Consider the following 19,759-nt stretch of genomic DNA (forward strand, 5'->3'; position numbering starts at 1 on the left):
GTATCCCAAAGAGTCCTAGAGCTAGCTGAGAGACACCAAGGTCTCTCATAGCCTCCACAGTCCCTGCAAACTTGCTTTCTACCAGGAGGTGTTTTTGTTAGTGGTGCGGCCCAGAGGCGTCAGACTGCAGGGTGTGACAGAGAGAGGGATGGAGCAAGCACACATGCATGACACTTCTGCCCCAGAACAACTCCACCATATGCTAATGCAGCTAAAAAATACCTTACTATTTCTGGGGAGAAGCCAAGGAGCTGCTTCCTATTCCAGTGACGCGCAGAGCAAAGTAGAGAACATCCATAAAGCTCACCACTATTTACCCTAAAGGAAGGGAGAGCATGAACTCTTCAACCATGAGATATTACTCTGAGATTCCCTTTTTCTACTCCAAGAGTGTTCCCCAAACCATTTCCTATCTCTGCCTGGTATTACTGAGCCAGGAGGAAATAGACTGGAAAGATTAAGGCAAGGCAACAGTAGCAGTAACCAGAGTATAAACAGCACCTTGATACAGCCACAAGCCAAATAAATCTGTGTCTCAGGCTGGATTGTCACAGGTTGCCCCCAAAGATTGGCCCACCCTGCATCTGCCACCAGATACCAGCAGCCACACTTCCCCTGCATTCTGACACCTACAGGGCCTGTGCCACCCACAAATGACCATTGGTGCTCACTGTGTTCAATGCCACACATTAAACACAGGAAGCAGGACTGAAAGATGCCAGTGAAACCTCATTCTGTTCTCTCTTCAGATGTTTTCATGCTGCTCAGTTTCACCCTGTGTTCATTTCCCTAAGAGTTTAGCCAGATAACACTGCAGCATTCACATTCTTCACACAACACAACTTCCAAGTCCAGATTATTAAAGTCATTATGGTTTCACTTCGGCATCCATCACCAAGAATTTTAACTGAGATTTATTTGGTTTTTGGAGGGTATAATGGCATGGAGGGGGAGGATTAATTCAGGCAATGGTGTTCTTCATTGGTACCTAAATCTAATGCTGTTTTGTGTTAATGTGTTTACAAAATGTAGTATGAATTAGTTTTCTCAATCAATGCATTCTCAAGAACTCACCTGTGTTTTCCTTTTGTTCAGAGGCCTTGAAAGAATAAATTACAATGCATGTAACTAAATAAAAAAATAAATTCTCTATATACTCTATACATCATTTGTATTTAAAGTAATGCAGATTTCTTTTTGCATAATTTCCCTTGCACTGAAGTCATCTCATATGACTCAGCTCAGTTACAGTGATGCTCAGCACACTGCATATCAAAATTTAGCAGTTCACAGAAACTGAAGTCACGTGCTTTTGCAAACACTAAGGGACAGAGGATATATTTATCCCAAGGGCAACTCTGTTTAAATCAAGGGGGCTACCTGCATTATGCATTTTATCCAGTAAAATTAATTTGACAGTCTTACTGTGAAAACATTGTTCATGCTAGAGAACATATCTTATAACAGTCTTAATGTTTCACTGAACATTTGTTAAGGAATCTATTTTTTACATACTTTTTTCAGGCTTGTTTTCAATTGCCAAGAACTATTTCCTGAAGAAAGAAAACATTTCTACTTAATGTGTCATATTGGATCAAATTATTTTAAGGTCAAGAGTAAACAATAAAGCTCTTTGTGCAAGCATACTGCTCTGCTGCTATCAACCCTCAGGCAAGGATGATTTGACATCTTCACTTCATATGTTGCCTGCATGATCTGTGCTGTACCTGCTCAGGACAGAGAACGTATTCTGGTATCCCTGAGGCACTCTGCACAATCTGGCCCAAAATGAGCAATGAGCCTACAAGAAGCTCTTGGAAATGCCATGCACCTACTTCTTGCTTACACATAAAATCAGTGCAGGATAACAGTGGGCTCAGTTATTGTGAAATGAACGTTCTTGAATAGCTCCTTTTAACATGCCCACTTAGAACTTGCTACCCTTAAACAGTGTCAGCATACCCATAAGTCCTGGGATTTGTTAGATTTGTGCTGAACATCTGCTCTGCCTCCTGGTTCTGAATGAGTGCTGGATGCCGAGAACAGCTCAGGATTTAGCTTTGTATAAGGTGTTCAACTATTGCCCAGTGAATGAGATCATTTGATATTATAAAACATCAAATAAACATTTTAACCCACAGCATCTTTTCTTTGTATCCTTCCATGATTCACCTTGAAAGGGAAAATGAAAAGAAGGTATGACAATTAATTGAATATTTGCTTCCCCTGGACCACTTCTTGAAGTCTCATTCTGAGGAGCTCTTCAACAGTGGCATATTTTTTCCTCCTCTTAGTCTGATTCTGCTTTCCCCCCACAGTTTCATTTCCTAGTACCAACTTCTGGGTTCTATAGGCACTCATATGACTGTCTCAACAAATGAAGAACCACAATTTTAAAGGGCAGTGAGCTGAATTCTAGGCAGAGCATTGTCCTCTGAACAATCAGGCTGAAATTCAGGAATACCACCCCAGCTGGAGGTACTAAACAAGCTCCCTCTGTGCAGGGTCTCCCCTACCACCTTCACAAAATGCACCATCCCTTCAGCTGATGGCCTAGTACTAGCTAATCTATACCTGCTGGTTAATTTTCCCAAACTATATGCAGAATTATTCTTAATTACATAACACTCTGCAGTAAATGCTGTCTTACCTGCACCATAAAGTCACAGTTGGGCCATGTCTGCAGAAGGCCTGACAGAACACAAGTAAAGCAATAGTAGCACCCGCCAACACAAAAGAGCTCACACAGAAAAAGAAGAAAATGCTTACAAACAGTCTTTCTCAAAGTCTTTACATTCTGGTTTCATTGCAGATCACCGGGTATTCCCTTATCTCTTGAACATTGCTTCCTCTGTGCCCTGCACCAAATATAAAGACCAGTCTGTTTATTCTGAAGGTGATGCACAGGGCGGTCTTTTTTTTAATCTTTTTTTAATGCTCAACTTTAGCTGAAGCAAGCCAGGACCAGAGTCAGGGTAGGCTACTGAACCCATGTTTCAGACTATCTTCCTACAATACGCTATTTCTGAGCTAATTGTTCTCTAGTCTCTGCTGTAAATGAGCAGACCAGCTCGCTTTCTAGGAGTTCTCTGTCCCCTTTTCTGTTCTTCCCAAGCAGGAATCTTCTGTGATTTTAACTTCTGTTTTCTTTGCTTCTACCACTGTATCGTGCTTCCACCCAGACTGCTCCTCACCTGGGGTGCCAGATTGACTGTCACACCCTATTAGCTGTGCTCTACAAGCTGTCCTGGTGTTTATCTGTCTGTCAGATGACAGTGCTTATAGCCAAGAGTATTCGTGTGCATTTTTCCAATAAAACACAGGATTACGGCAAATGTTTTTCTAACATCCCAGCTATGATTGTTTTGGATGGACATGAAGTCCCACAGCTGATTGTAGTCATTACTGTATAGAAGCACAAAATGCCTTTGAGCAGGGTATTTATAAGCATAAACCACAAATCTTTACCTAGAAGGCTGGTCTGCTTACAGTGATGCTGTCGGTCATCTTCTGATAGCCCATCTCCTGCCCTTCTTCACATTGGGACATGAATTTTCTCTCTGGGGCTGTCCAAAAGGCTTAGAGAGATGTCTCCAAGAAGCATGTGGCAGGCATTACTTCTTCCTCACTGGCTTGTCAAGAAACTACTGCTATAAATCTACAAGAGTCTGGAAGATTTCTATAATCTAAACTCACAATAGTCATCTTTGAATTTGAAACAGTTAGGAACCCAAACTGATCCCACTGATTTATTTACCTTGTACATCAGGGTCTGTATCTCCCTCCCTCAGTTTCCATGTCTCTAAGCCATTCAGTTTATTTGTTTCACACACACTACAAGCCATTCTAAAATGTTGCAAGTTCATAGTGCTGATAATCTGGAAAAAACAAAAGTCTGTATAAAGATGCACTGGATGTCTTGGTTTATTCTCACACTAAAAAAACCAGAATATTTAGAGAAAACAATAAATTCTAAACTTTAAAGTAAAAGAGTAATGCAGAAGTCATTCATGTAATTGAAAATATTTCTTTATCACTTCCTGTTAATGGGCTTAACTAGAGTCAGCTAACAGAGGTGCAAAAATATTGGATATTTACCTTTAAAATAACAACCATGTAAACAGTAGACTTGTGCACAATAAATTTTGGCAGAGTCAAGCAAATATTTGAGTGATTTACAACAGGTAAGAGAAAAGACAGCACTGGGAAGTCAAGCATTGAAATAAATTTTTTTTTTTTGGTATTTGGGTTTTATAGATAATTTCTATTTCACTATAGGACATTTCATAATAAGCACTCAAAGACAATTAGCACAAATTGGCTCTTTTACCTGGGTCACAAAGCCCAAGAAGAAACATATTGGTGAGGCCTTATAAACACATACAATCTGTGCATACAGTGCAATGGAAGAGCCAAAAATGACCAAAAAAAGGATGGTGGAAGGGGAGGAGGGGAGGTTGGTAATCCCATGCTGTGGTATTCCCCAAACACCTGGAATTCTCAGAGCATGTAAACCACTGAATCACAAGAGAAGCAAAACAGTATCAGATTCATTTGTTTCAAGAAAAAAAACCCTTCCATGTTTCTCATAAAACAGGACCCTAAGAAACTCCACAATTTCACAACTGTTTTATAATATGTGCTCGTGTATACACTGCCAAAAATCCAGTCTCTATAAAGAAAAAAAGGCAAAAAACCTTAGTATCACTGTTGTTTCTTAAGTTTTATTCTAAAAAGTGATACAATGCTGGCAATATAAATTATTAGCAAGAATAGCTCATTTTTCCCATTCCAAGCTCAGGCTGATATACTAATGTGGTAATGTGCTCTCACTCCCCAGATCAGCATAAAATATTTGCACATCCTCTTTCTGCCTTACAGCAAGTGTTACTTCCTACACTTAGTACGTTAGGAAATATCACAGAAGATGAAACTTCATGCAACAATTGTTTAGCAAGAGTCTCTGTCTGTTTTTGTCTTCTTCTCATAAGAAAATCCTCTTCAGAGTTTATGAGATTCTGTGTTAAAAATACAGAGCCATCATTTAAAATTGATTTTGATGCAAACCAAAAATAAAATGCCAGTTCCCAGAACAAAGTCAGTCTGTCAAACCTACAACCTGGTAAACAAAATGTAAGGCTTTTCCTTGAGACAAAGCTATGCTGAGCAATCTGAACCTCATTTTAGTTTCACAGCCCAGCTTAATTTTCAGTTTACTGAGGTTCAAAAAGTTGCTCCACTCCGATCAATAGAGACACTTTCTGGAGGAGTGAATTTTCTGAGAGACTTTACCCACTCCATCAGCACACTGTCATTTTAGGTGGAGGAGACCATGGAAAAATACAGATTCACAAATAAATTTGTGTAGGAAAAGCAAATAACCTGTTCATTTTCCTTTCCTTCTACTGCAAACAGGAACAAATTAAAGACAGATGATAGCAAACAAAACATGACCTGCCTGCCACCCACTGTCCCTGATCAAAGAATCCTTGGTGCTATTCCTTGCTCTCAGAACATTCCTTTCTCCAAATTTCCTACATCAGTCTGAAAAAAATCCTGAACTGTCTCATTATTTTTCAGTTCACCCTCTTGAATCATGAATCTGTAAGGTCAGACCTACATACACTCTATTCTAGCTGGAAACACCTTTCACATACTGCCACAATTTTTGGGCACCAAAATACCAGTCCAGAGGAAAACAAGCTCTGTGCATATTTCTGCATGAGGAACACGAGCAGGGTGAGAAAAGAGAAGTTCAAAAACAAGGTGGGAAGAGCTTTCCTCTGCTGCTTCCACAATGGCCTCTGTTCTACTCCAAGAGGTAACAGGAAGTAGAAAAATTTGTTTTGAGAAAGCCTGGGTTGTATACATGTCCTAGCTCATGTTAGAAAGTTGAGGAGCTGAGAATGTACATATTCTTTGTATAACCATATAACCATGGGATCTCTCTGAAGATCATGCATCTATTCTTATTTACCCATTTTAAATAGTTCTGTGCTTTCATTAACATTCAGACTAATTAAGGGGCAAAATAGTTTGGTTTTCATGATCTAGAATAGTTAAATTATGTGAAACCAGTTTTATAAATTATCTACCAATAATCCAAACCATCTACAACCATTTATTGAACAAGTAAGAGCTCAAAAGGAAAAACAAAACCCCAAAGTCCTGTCAAATAGATTACTTATCTTGAATACCAGCAGATACCCACTTAAACTACTGACAGTACTTCTTATGCTGTATTTGTAAAAAATGTATGTTGCTGAAGCAAGTTTTGTTTAACTTCAACATTAGATATATTTAATAACTTTACTGTTGTGAAAGGTCACCAGCAGAGTTTTTCAAGATTGCCAGATTAAGACTATTAGACCAAATAAAGCTATAACTGAAAAACAATAAAAATTTCTGACTGCTGCTTCTTGCTCTTGCCTCAGCTTGGCCCATAAATCGCTGCTGCTCTCAGCTTTCCAAGCTGGTTTCACTTTGTGGCTCCTACATGATAATTACCAAGGCTCAGAAATGGTGCAGAGCTGCAAAAGTCATAACTGAGGAACTGAATATAACTTTATCCATCTAAGTGAAATTCCAGCTACATCAGTGAAGCCACAATTTCATTTATGTTGTCTCTGGTAGCTCTCTTTGCAGATGGACTTTCTGGAGATCAGCTAAGGCATTTTGATGTGGCCCACTGTGGGTCCCTGAAGTAAGGAATACTCTGGAAGCTGAAAACAGCAGTGTTATATCCTGGCCCTCAACCCCCAACCTCAATTTAACACACTGAAACACTTGAGGTGAGTCCATGGCTTCTTACCTTTGGATTGTTTGGATTAAAGGATTGATCCTTTGGGGACAACCTATCTGATATCTCAGCTTTCATTCTGTACATCAGAGGTACCAAGCTCCTTTTTACCAATCTGCCTGCCACAGGTGCCAGCGCTTTCTTACAGAAAGCAGAAAAGTACAGAGACAGATAAATACCATGTATATTCTCATCTAAAGACTATATTACAGATTTGGCAAAACCTTTAGAGTCAGATGCCCTAGGTTTTCCTCAACTGATAAGCTGCTTTCTTAGCTCTTGTCACAATCACTGGGTGATTTGAAGCTTGCACTGAACTAATGCATACCTGACACTGAATCCCAGGTGCTGCAGGACCTACAAACCCTGCTCTGGGGCAGGGGAGATGTTGCAGAAGTGTGCAGACATTTGAAATTCTGTCTAGTCCAAGTGCTGAGAGCACACCTCTCGCTCTTCCTGGCCCCTGGCTGCTCTTTCAGCTTGTCAATACCTCCCTTTTGACATGACAGGACTTTTGTATGGAGCAAAATGATCCAATACACAGCTCTCCCAAAAACACTTTTGGGCAGCACCTTTAATGGGACGCATTTTGTTTCAGTGTATCTTGGCTTGTACTTCAATCACAGATTTTAATCTACCTGTGGTATACACAGTTACCAGTATTTCTTCCTCCCCTTACCTGCTGAAGTGTGAGGTCGAGTTTTCTATGTTTAAAAAGATATAGCTGTCACTTTATGGCTGTTTCTGCAGGATTATGTGGAATAATTTGAACACTTTCATCATATGATGACAGACACTGCTAGTGCAGAGATTTGTGTTGTCCTTCTCCTAAGCTGGGGACAAGCACTGACAGAGGCTTTCTTTTCTCCCCAGCTGTCGCTGGACATAGCAGTGCTCAGGGAAAGGCACCCTTTGGCAGCCAGCTCTGTGCAGCACACTCGTGTTCTGGTCAAGCAATGCAATTGTGAGTGGGAGGGAAGGAGAGGAGAGGGAAGAGGAGAGCAGAGGAGAAAAGCAGATCATGGAGCAAGAACTGGTGGTCACTGAGAGCTCTGCATATGCACGCAGGATGCTGGTAAAAATCTCAGCAGAGAAAGCACAGACACCAGTACAATGCAATGTGCTCTTACTACCTCCAGCTCCACCTAGATGTCAGGCTGCTGTGCTTTCCCCTCAGCTCTACAGGCATTTGTGAAGTCCCAAGAAGTGTTCAAAAGGGCAATGATCCACAGGATTCTCAGTATATCTCTAGGTACATACAGGAACATGTACATGAGCATGTAAGGATGGATGAAGTTGCAGACTAGTTGCCATTTTTCAATGGAAGCGTTATCAGGCAAAGAAGATCCTTTAAATGTTTTGTGTTCCATGCTGCACAAAAACCTTTCAGCATATACTTGTTTTAAGCAGCTCATACTGCCCAGCTCAGCAAGGGTCATGTTCAAATTTGCTGCTAAAATTAATGTCAATAGCATTTAAAGGGTCTCTTTTTGGAAGCTTTTAGCTCTAAGAACCAGAGCAAATACATATCTAGCAAGAGACACAGCAACTTCGATTTATAACCTGACCTTGAATTATGGGAAAGTATTTTATAACATTCCAGATTTATGATTTTATTTCCTGGAGACCCTGACCGTAAAAATGAGGCTGGACTTAAAGAAGAAAGCACACTTCTGGTTTTCTTAACAAGGTGTCCTTGAGCTGTGTATCTTGTAACAAAAACCAGACAATCTTTTAAGAAATCTATGTTCTTCCTTAATTGTCTCATAGCTAAAGGCTTTAAAACCAAGATGAGCTATGTACTTCCTCACATCCACAGATGCAGAGACACTGAGCACAATTCTAGCTTTTATTATGCACGTTTCTTGAGAGTATGATATTCTTTTTCTCCAAATCCAAATTTTACAAGTACCTTTTCTCTTTCTTGATTTGTAGCCTACACAATCTTTGCATCAGAACATTCCCAATTTTTCAAATTCATATTTAAAAATCCATTCTTAGTTTCAATAAAAATTCAGAGGTAAATGCTTTACAGTCTTATGGACTCCCTTTTTCAGCCATGTGTAAACAGACCACTTGTCCTACAATCATTAAAATTTTCTAGAACAGGATTTCACTACAGAAAACTCAAATGTAACTGTTATTCACTTGACAGCCCAAACTGATAATAACACATATGCTTATACTTAATTAATCCTTCTGTTTAGGAGTCAAGACCAAAACCTACCTTTAAGTTATTGCATTCTTTTCTGTTACAGTTTTTCAACTCTCACTCATCTTACAAAAATACAGGGAATGGGAGCACAAAATAAAGAAGCAGAGAAAGCAGCTTCAAAAATTGGAAGTTTACACTTACTTCCCCTTTCCTGGTTTTCAGGAGTAACTATAAAAAAAGCTCAGATTTATTTTATTCTTCTCTTCAACGGGTTTCTGGGAATAGAATTCAAATTATCAGAGGTTCTTTCTTATTTAGGGCCACTGACTGACCCTAAGAAAAATGTATTGAGGCATTAGATGTATTTGTTTGAAATACTTGATATTGAAATTCAAACAGTTCTTCAAGCAGAATTCCTAACAAGAAGGATTTGTGACAGGGAGTCTACAAGATTTACTTTGAAGCAAGAAAATGTGTGTTTAAGAGACCCTCGTACCTTCAAAAGAACACCTCCTTCAAAAGGCCCCACCTCCCAGCTGTAAGGGATTTTCAGAAGTTAATGTATTTACATAAAGTGGAAAGACTTGCAAACTGTACAAGGCAATTACTGAAAACAGTGGTGTAGTATTGAACAAAATGGTCCTGATTTTACTTGGGTTTTTTTTTCAAAGAAATCCATTGTTTCTTTCGTCAACACTAAAACTATAGAACAAATCCTATAGTTCTTACTGAAAAAAAAGCAATTTTACAGACTTCCTGCTGGTCTTAGGTAGAAAGAAATTGAATAGTCCAGTGAGGTGAAAGACAGAAAGAAAAGGAGCTTGAAAATACAGTCCATATGAAAGAAAAATTGTATTTAAAATGCACCAAATAAACACTAAAGACCTATTACCACATATTTGAGCAGCTTTTTCTGACATTTATATGATTATACCTGTGTCTATTTAGACACATATATATGCTTGTATATTCATGCACCATTCCACACAGAGCTATCCAGATGAAAAGCCTTCCCATCCTTCTTAGTTTTAGTTAGAATACATTGAAACCAACACACTCCTTGCTATCATCAGCTAAGGTTTCCCCGAGATAGGACTCCATGGTGTCTTATGCTTTAAATCAGCTTTGTGAACCTACTAAAATGATATTTCAGGAAGAGAGGGGTAGAACAGTCAGAAGACAGACGTAAGCCGCAGGTCTAGCTGGGTAGTGCAAAGTGATCCATGCATTTATTTTGTTGGGGTTTTTTAATTTATTTTAAAAAGATTTTTTTCCCTTCTAGTTTATGAACAACTTTTGCCCCCTGAATACCACCTTTATGTTTCTCCTTATCTCTGGAATCATCCTGAAGATGTTTCAGAGAGAGGGCTAGAGATTGAAAATTATTTTTGCAACAGAGTAGGACTGGTAGAGCTTTTCATCAACATTGCTCTGGACATGATGCATGAGCACATGCACACCCCAACCACCACACGTCCCATGAAATTCTTCCCTGATCCATAACTGCCCAGTATCAACTGAAAAAAGATTCCACACTGCAAAACATGGCAGAATGAGTGTCTGGTGTTTTTGTATGGGAGCTCTCTAGACTTCATCAAAGAAATCTCTTCCCACTAAACACTGCAGAATCATTCAGCCTACACACAATAATATATTTTAATCTGGCAATGCTTGTCCGTGTGGTAAGAACACCCAAGAAGTTAGATAAGGCTACACAATATCTAAATTCATTTCCATTCACCTCCTTTAACAGGGAATCTATATTTAAATAAAAAATTATATTTTTGAAACTACCTTAAATAATTCAAATAGTGACCATCAATCAGTTCCCAATAAATCAATCACTCTGGCTGAATGCTTGAGACTCTTTAAAATCATGTTGTACATTTCAAGGGGAAAAAACATACAAATCTTTTTCTCTACACATTCACACAGAATGTATCTCCACTCAGCAACTTTCTGAACCTCAGTAAATTGAAAATTAAGCTGGGATATCAGACTAAAATGAGGTTCAGATTGCTCAGCATATCTTTGTCTGAAGGAAAAGCCTTAATTTTTGTATGCCCAGCATACAAAGCTGTGAAAGAATTAAGGCTCTGTAGATGTAAAAACTACATATTTGACCAGGAAGATTACAGACACAAGCATCTCCTGATTATTCTCAGCATAATGAATAAGACAGCTCTGAAATTCTAGGACTCTGAAGTGACATTGGTTCTTGTAGACACCTAAATGGCAAATTCTGAAATTTTAAAAGCAAAGCAAAGGCTTCCATTTATGCCACTCTGGGGTGATTCTATTTCTTATTTATATGGGAGTCTGAAACACTTCTGCAGTGAAACATTCTTTTTAATATGAGGGTTTCCTCCAAACATAGAGCCTACTGCCACCTCACCTACTACTAAAACTGAACTTTCAGAGTCTGGAATCACTGCAGTAAATGCAATGAAATCTTCAAGCCATTCCCCAGTACTTAGACTTTCCTCTGCTGGACTTGTAAAGCCTTCTGCTGTATGGTTGCTGCGCAGAGCCTGTGATTCAGTAACATGACTGAAAACCATGAGCCTAAAAACATTTAACTGAGCTCTGGGTGACTACAGAGGAAGAAGTAGAGCCTCTAAGGCCTCTCCATTTCTCCACATGGATATTAGTGCAAGCTAGAGTACACTAACTCTAGCAGCTACAGCCTAGATGTATGCAGGAGCTTTTCCTCTTTATATGCCTTGAACAAACCTTAGAAATGAAACTTCACCACTTTTTCCCCACTGCTACCTGCAGCTGTTAGACAACCTGAGACACATCATGGGGTGCAGGAAAGGACTGGGTCACCTCTGTATCCTCTCTAGGCCAAGGCACAGACAAGGCTGTGCACAGACTGCAGCAGAGGCCCAGTCATGCCATGCCACTCATGGCTCTTGACCCTGGCGGCTGAGGATGCCTCTTTGCTGCTGCCTCAGGGGTCAAGCAAACTGCTGGTAGGTGTGGAACTAAACCACTTTCATTCTCAAGTAGGAGTCAATGTGTTCAAAACATGTTCCTGCAGAGAACTCTAGGGGTTTTCCTTGCAAAATTATTATTTAGGTCAGTTTTCTAAAACAAACAGGTTCTTTGACAAGGTAGGCTGCAAAACTGCTATGAAGATTTGAAAGCCAAATAACAGGATAACACAAACCTAACCACAGGCATAAGCATATTTTCACACAAACCTTTGTCAGTAGCAACCTTATCAGATACTGTCTGAGGAAGGGGAAAGTTCCCACAGCCAAGTCATCCCTTTATATATTTAACCTGCAAACTTCAAAACAGCAATATTTTATATAGAGGAAGTCAAGGTTACTGTAAAGAGTCAGGTTTCTGAACTCCTTACCGTCAGCTCCCCTCCTACCCTTTAATTCACATACCTATTGACACAGGTTTCTATGCTGCAGAGCCTTGTTATTTCTTCAGTATCATCAATACTTATAACAACAGGTGTTTCACATACTGCAGAGCTGCAAAAACAGAAATGTGAGAGACTCGGAAGAAAACACTGATATCAAAGATATTACAATAAGAGGGGGTAATTCATACTTGGAAATTTCAAGGAAATGATAGTGCTTTACCAGTAATGCTTCAGAGCAGTCCCCAGGGTAACAGCACACATTCCTGTTGGGGTTTTTTCCTGGAGTATATGGGACATAATACGCACATGATGAAAAATATATCAACCTGTTGCTATTACAGTCAGTTTGCACAACATCCCCACTTGACACTGTAGCACAACATTTATTTGACATATGCAGGTGAGCCCCTGAAGCTTGCAAGGTGAAAGCCTTATCTTTTCATCGCCATGTCTGTCCCTCTTCTTCCCATGTGGGATTCATTAAAAACATGGCTGTAGGAGCCAGCAAAAGGGCTGCAGTGCTACACCTGCAGCTGGGAGCAGACTCAGCATGAGACCCCAGGCAGCAGCACTGAGAGGGAGCTGCTGGCATGGGCAAAATGCAGGAATGGCTGTGTACTGTCACAGCTTATTTCATAAAAGCAGAGCTGGTTTTGTTCTGAAGGTGAAGAGGAGTCAAGTGGCCAGAAAGAGGCAGAAAAAGAGTAATTTCTGAGACTCTCAGTACTTTGCATACAGTGCTTACCCCTACCTCAAAAAGGGGGAGAAGTGAAATGGACAGATGAACTGCTGTAATGTTGTGGATTCTAGGACACATATCTACAATCATCTCTGCTGTTAAGAGGAGGATCTCAGGTGGCTTGGAAGGGAAAGATCCAGTAGGGTGCACTGACAGAATAAAAGCTATTACTTCTTAGGCCTTTACTAAAGACTTTCAATGGATTTAATTTAATTTCAAGAGTGTTTTGAGAGCCAAGACTGTGTAGCCTTTTATCAAGGGTTACCATACCCATAAGCATAAAGCCTCTTTTTTTAATGTATCTTTTGAGGTTTTTCAAAGCAATGATTTTTTTCTTTTGAGAGACTTCTATTACAGCCTATGCCATGCTCTGTGAGAAAGGTTTAATCCATGCTGCTTCTGCCATTACCCATAGTGTCAAAAAAGAGCAGTGCAAATATTCACAATATCCTCAGACAGAAATAGAGAGAATACTTCTGTGCTTTCATGGTAGCCTAATTCAGTTTTTTTCTAAAAAAAAAAAATCCAGGCATTTATTTCAAAGATGAAATAGGCAGCTGCTCAGAATTGCCAAATTGATAATAATTTGCCTTTATTTTTGATTCCAGCAGCTCCTATCAGACCACATATTTACTAGAGCAAACTTTTCTAATTAACATTAACTGTATACAAATGAAGTTCCATTTCATATTGAAAATATTTATTTTTTAAGTCATTCAGCTCATTGTTGACATGACTTCAAAATAGCACAGACAGCAGTGAGGCTCCCCTTTAAATGCTGTTGTGATAGCAAAAATCCTGTGCCTTTCTGCAGAGCCAGAAAATACTCCCTGGGATAGACAAGGATCTTCCAAAATGTTCTTCTGAAAAATCTTTTGTTCCTCTTTGTTCTCCCAGACAAAGTTTGACCCTTAGAACTTTTGTGCCGTAACCACAGAAATACAGAGCCAACTCCCCGCACAGGAGCTGTGAGGGAAACCCACAGGGAGCTCTCCCATGGTGGCCCAGGCTCCACGGTTCACCGTTGTAAGCATAATTATTGTCAGAAATGCACCTTTTCAGTCTATTCCACTTCCAGGACAATGACACCCACCACCTCTGACCTATCTTTGGATCACCACTGCTGTTATTTCCCATCTCACCCCAAGGAGAATTTCAAACAAGCCCGGGCTGAAGCACAGTTCGGAGCCGAGGCTGCCCCTTCCTGCAGGGCGGCTCCGCTCGCACCCCGCTCCCAGCGCCTGCAGCCCGGCCCGGCCGCGGCTCTGGCCGCCTTCCCTGCCCACTCCTCCCCAGGCTGCTGCCCTCCCTGCCCGCTCCTCCCCGGCAGGCCGGCCCCAGGCCGCCTTCCCTCCCCAGCAAGCCGGTTCCAGGCTGCCTTCCCTCCCCAGCAGGCCGGCCCCAGGCGGGGGCCAAGCGGGAAGGGTGCCCGGGGCAGGGGAAGGCGAGGCGGGAGGCGCAGCCATGGCCCCGCATGCAGCCTTGTGGGCAGCCAGGTTCCGGACATTTTTAACCCGCCGTAGTGGTGCCTAGCTTCATAAGCTCTGCCGGTACTGGCAAGTGAAGTGTTTGAAAGAAAAGCAGAACTAATCGTGAATTCTGACCTTTTTTCAAGCCTGTAAGAGGCTCTACGTTAAATCATACAGAGATCCCCCCCTGCAGAATTACCTTCTGCAGAGGAAAACACAAGTCCCTACGAGCTACCAAGAGAATGGCAAAAAAATGAAGGAAAAAAAAAGTGTTTGCACTGCACGAAGGCTTGACAATAAAAATTCTTCCCCCTCTAAAATGAGGAACTGCCTGAGACAAGACTCACTACTCTCACAGCCACATGACAAGCAAGAGAAACAAGGAACAGAAATACCAGAGACGTGATGTAAAGTGGTGGATAGGCTAAAATTAGTTAATGTTCTGATTTCTTTTAAAAAGGGAGGATAAGTTCTATTTTTATTTTTTTTAATTACACCAAAAATCCTAGAGGTCACTGGAAAGTGGCAGAGCAGAGGTTTTTAAATCTCTATACACGCATGTACTAACACAAATACATGTACACGTAAGTGTTTAGGAGCACTAATTAAAAATTGATTGTACAAAGTAAGGAGAAAAACACCCAATTCACCTTCAGAATTGTATCAGAATAACATCAAGAAAATTTAAAGACTACCTTAGCTGAAGCAACTTCTACTGTAGTCTTAAGGGAAAGGTTGCCATTATTTCTCATTCTTCCACCCCATCTTTTCTAACTCTTACCTTTCCAAATAAAGCTTTTCTTCTTCCTATTGAGGTATTAATACTTTCACTACAAGAAAGGAAATTCTTACTCCTTTTTCTCACTTTTAGTTTAAGCTGGTGTTGCTCAGAGCTGGAATGAAATACAATGAAAAGACTGAGTAGAAAATTAAGGTATTGTTACAAGTTAGAAAACTGATTAAACCACCTTAAGCTATACACAAAGCAGCAGCACTTAGATACAATGCAGAGGACCACAGGTTCAGCTCCTCTGGCTGCAAAGTTGAACTATTTTCTTTGTTGTATCTTTCTTGATCTTGTCAAGTCTAAATTGAGACAGAGCTGAACTTTTCTGATATAGTACACTCAGTTTTCTTCAAGTGAATGTTGAGCTGTGAAAGGATATGAGTTGTTGTTAGCCTACACAGTTTAAAATATACTTACATGGCTCCCCACTTCCCCTCCCTGCCTGCCTGGGTGCACAAATACACTGATGACGTTACAAACTTCTTTTGGGAAAGGCAGCAATGTGAAGAATCATAGAGAGGATGTAATAAGGGAGGAGGCACTGTCATAGTGCAGAAGACTGGAAAGAAGACAGCAAATAGTTGCACTGGGGAAAGAAAAAAAAAAAAAAAAACAACTCCTTGAAATGAAGCCGTGTGCTGGGGCTGGCAGTGATGGAGTTAATTGCTGCATCACAACCTGCACCTTGCCAGCCTGCAACTCAAATGGTGCTGATAGCACACCAGTGTTGGAGGTGTTGCTCAACAGGGCTTGCAGGGCGTCAAGGCTTTCTCTGCTCCTCAGCTCTGTGCCCCACGGGGCTGGCAGGAGGCTGGGAGCAGGCACAGCCAGGACAGCAGCACGGGCTGACCAAAGGGGTGCTGCGTGTCACATACTGCCAGCTCAGCCACAGGACTGGGGTTTGGCCCCGCCTCAGTACTCCCTCTTTGGAGGCTGACTAGGCACTGCTCTGCTTGTGGGAGGTCAGAAGTGACTTCTTTTTTGGTCAGTTTGTGTCCTCCTACCCTTTCCCCCTCATTTTAAAACTGCTTTTATACTGTGACGCACACATTTTCTCACCGTTGCTCTTGTGATTCTCTCCTCCATGCCACTGTGGGGGAGTATGTGATCTGCTGGCTGGGGATTTGCTGGCTGAGGTGATCACACCATAAACTGAGAATAGGAAATAACCACAACCATAATGACAGTGAAATTATAAATTAACCTGGAAGTTACAGACACAGAAACTATGGCTTTTTTATTGCTGCAGTTTCTTTGGCACTTTTTTAAAATTAATATTTGCTCTACCTAAATTTTCACATGGGTAGTGAGAGTTATTAAAAAGGACACTTTCTTTATTCTTTTCTCCTGAATATTGAAGAGATTTTTAGGAAAATTAATTAAATATACAGCTCACACTGGCTATCTCTGAATGTGAAACCTCCTATAGCTGCAAAAAAAAAAATTACTTCCATTAAGACAGGCCAAATTTAGGAAAAAATATGAGCTGGTCTAAAGTATGTGTTCAAAATAGGGTCATCAGAGTGCTACACCAGCTGAAGCTGGGGCTGTGTTGCAGACTTGGCCAGCAGTCAATAAGCTCACCCAGAGAGCGTGGCAGCAAGCTGCCTCTAGCAATATTTTAATATTTATTCATCTTTACATACCTTTTTGTTCCCATATTTTTCAGGCTGATGGGTGAAATTCAGGCTGCTGAAGTCAGCTGTGGTGATGTCATCAGAGTGAAACTGTCAGTGTCAGAAAATGGCTGCAGCAAGAATCATAGCTTGCAGACATAATTAAAACTTCAGTACAAAGTTCATAACTTTTTCTTCTAATGTAAGCAAATAGGGGTTTTGAATTCAGAGAGAAAAGGCCAGGATTTTCAGATATGTGTGATGGTTTTCACTGCATACCCACCAATTTGTGTACAAAGACCTTTTGCTATTGATGCTAACAGGAGCCCATCTATCTTTCTCAGCATGACAGATCCTACTGCATCAGAAGGTGCTCCATTTTCAGGAGGAAGAGTCCCCACCGTGCTGCAGAAGCCATGCAGGTGTGCACCCTGCTTTTCCTCACTTAGGCCTTTCTAGAGCACTGAAACAAAAGGCACTCAGACCCATAAAAGCATCCAAGGCAGCTGCGCTGCCTGACACTCTGCTGATCTGAAGGCTTTATCAGTGAATCAACATCTGCAGCCTGAGCAGCGTGTGCTACTTAGCAGTCATAGCGGCTCATTTGGAAAGAATTCGGTTCCTAATTATAAAAATTGAGATTTCAAAAGTGTTTGCCTTGGGAAGTACAGCCACAGAGACAGTGCATGGGAGACCTTCAAGTTCAACACGTTTCAGTGGAAACTCTGCCTGCTGCCCTCCTACATACAGGAGAGTCTGTGCACACTTAAACCACAATAAAAGGATGCCACAGCACTACCTTTGCTGCTCAATAGTAGGTGGATTGAGAAGGTGGTAAACTCGTGCTAGATAAGGCTCAATCTGTGTTACAGCAAGCAGATTTTTTCCAAATAATCTGAATTACCTGGGGTGAATTCAGCCACTGGCCCTGGCCTTCCCACTGCAGAGATAAAATAGCAGCTGCACAGCCTACATCTAAACTCTAAATGCCTGATTTAGAGTATTTCTGCTGTTCAAGCTGTGGGTCAGCAGGGAGAGCTCAGCAGGGTCTCTCATCCCTTGTAACACTCTTCAAGAGCTCTTGTTCTACAGCTTTGCTTTGAAGGAGTAAGAATGCCAGAACTAAGCCCATTTTTCCCTTTCTGTCTGTTGGGATAACCAGAAAAGGCTCAGGAAATTCTGGAGGCCAAGATAGATAGACAAAATGCTAAGAAGAAAAAAGATACTTCAAAAAAAGCCAAAACTCCTTTCTCTGCCCTCTCTCACTTTGGTAACACCTCTCCTGCCCCCATCACCAGTCACCACATCAGCTTCTCTTTTCTAATTAAATGAGTCTGGAGCTGACTTGGAAAGAAAGCCAGCAACTATAACACAGAGAAGTTTCTTACTGGTTTGTGTGATGAAGTAGGAGCCTGTTTGGCCAGTCCATGGCTTAACCTACTTTATTTTAATGAATTATCCATGAGGTGGGATACATAGAGGTGCCATGTCAGCATAGTCTGAGGTCATCGTCAACATCATCAGACAAGCTTTCAAATTAGCTCCAAGTGGCAGTACTTCGTGTGGAGTCTAACAAAATGTGTATGAGCACCAGCCAAAATAAATTATCATCTTCTCCCCTGCAGATGTGTGCCAGTACCTGCCTGATACCATGAGGGCCAGCATGGCATGCCACCCCACTGTATGGAAACCAGCCACAAGGAAAATTATAAACTGAGACCTTTTTTAAATTCAGAAAAATATTAAAAGTGTGAACTGTGACATGTGCAGCTCAAATGATCTGCCTAAGGAATATATTAATTTTTTTACAATGGAAGAACTTTATAGTCTCTTGAAGATTGTATCTTTTTTCCTTAAAAATTCACCATATAATTTTCTGTGAAATATTAATTAATAGATTGTAAATGTCAAAATTCAGATCATTAGTGATGCCCAAATACTATAATTATTGAGAACTGCTCTGAAAATTCAAAGGGTCTCACCCATAATGCTTTCAGCCAAGTCCAGAAACTGTAGCAGTTTAATTTGCCAGTAGTTTTGCAACATTTCTCACAGTAAATCCCAAGTGAGATTTGCTTGACGAGACCCTTTGCCTGGAAAGGGATTTACTTTTGATGTCTGAGACAAGCCTGACATTTCCACTTCCTATTTAATTTTTAAGTAACTTCTGCTTTAAAGTTGTGAGCTCAAGTTTCCTGCCCCAAGTAAACCAGATCTCTTCATTTTTTACTTTCATTTTCCACTTCTGCTTTTCTCTGCCAGTAATATCACTTGTAGCTGAATCGCAGCTGCAAATGGCTTCCTAACCCTACAGTTTCCACATTTTCTGCAGAATTGATCATCACTTCTTTTGTGTCTGAAAAAAATAAACTTCAAGGCTATGCATTAAAATCTTCTAAAAACAGTGCCATGTCTGCTGTCCTGCAGTTAGAGTGAACCTCTGGTTTCAGTGCTGGAGATGAGCAGGCATCTCACACAGCTTCTGGATGAAGAAATAAACTCAGTGTTTGAGAAATCAACTCAGTGTTTGGTACATTGTAAGAAAGGCGGAGCTTGAGTGAAATTGACTTTTGACTTTGCAGTAGCACAGAAACAATAGAACAGAAAACAAAACAAATTCCTTTTCCAGGTCTCAGTGCTGCAGTCGTTCAGGGCACTGCCAAAGACAATAATAGGACCAGAGGGTTCTCCTTCCATTTTCTTTCAAACCTACAGCTATTTGGCAGGGAAAAAAAAGACTTCATAGCCTACTTCATAGACTACTTCATGTAGTACACATTTCCTCATCAGGATCAAGTAACAGCCCAGCACA

At 40.7% G+C, this 19,759-nt stretch overlaps 1 protein-coding gene across 1 annotated transcript in view; it reads right to left on the bottom strand.

Moving 5' to 3' along the window:
- Window positions 1–19,759, bottom strand: part of PTPRC (protein tyrosine phosphatase receptor type C) — an 86,953-nt gene that overhangs the window by 60,364 nt on the left and 6,830 nt on the right. Inside the window, exon 2 of the mRNA XM_030953891.1 lies at window positions 12,356–12,445. The gene's annotated coding sequence lies outside the window, so the exon portion shown is untranslated. The remainder of the gene's footprint in view (window positions 1–12,355; window positions 12,446–19,759) is intronic.

Source organism: Camarhynchus parvulus, chromosome 8, assembly GCF_901933205.1.
Source record: "Camarhynchus parvulus chromosome 8, STF_HiC, whole genome shotgun sequence".
Taxonomy (NCBI): domain Eukaryota; kingdom Metazoa; phylum Chordata; class Aves; order Passeriformes; family Thraupidae; genus Camarhynchus; species Camarhynchus parvulus.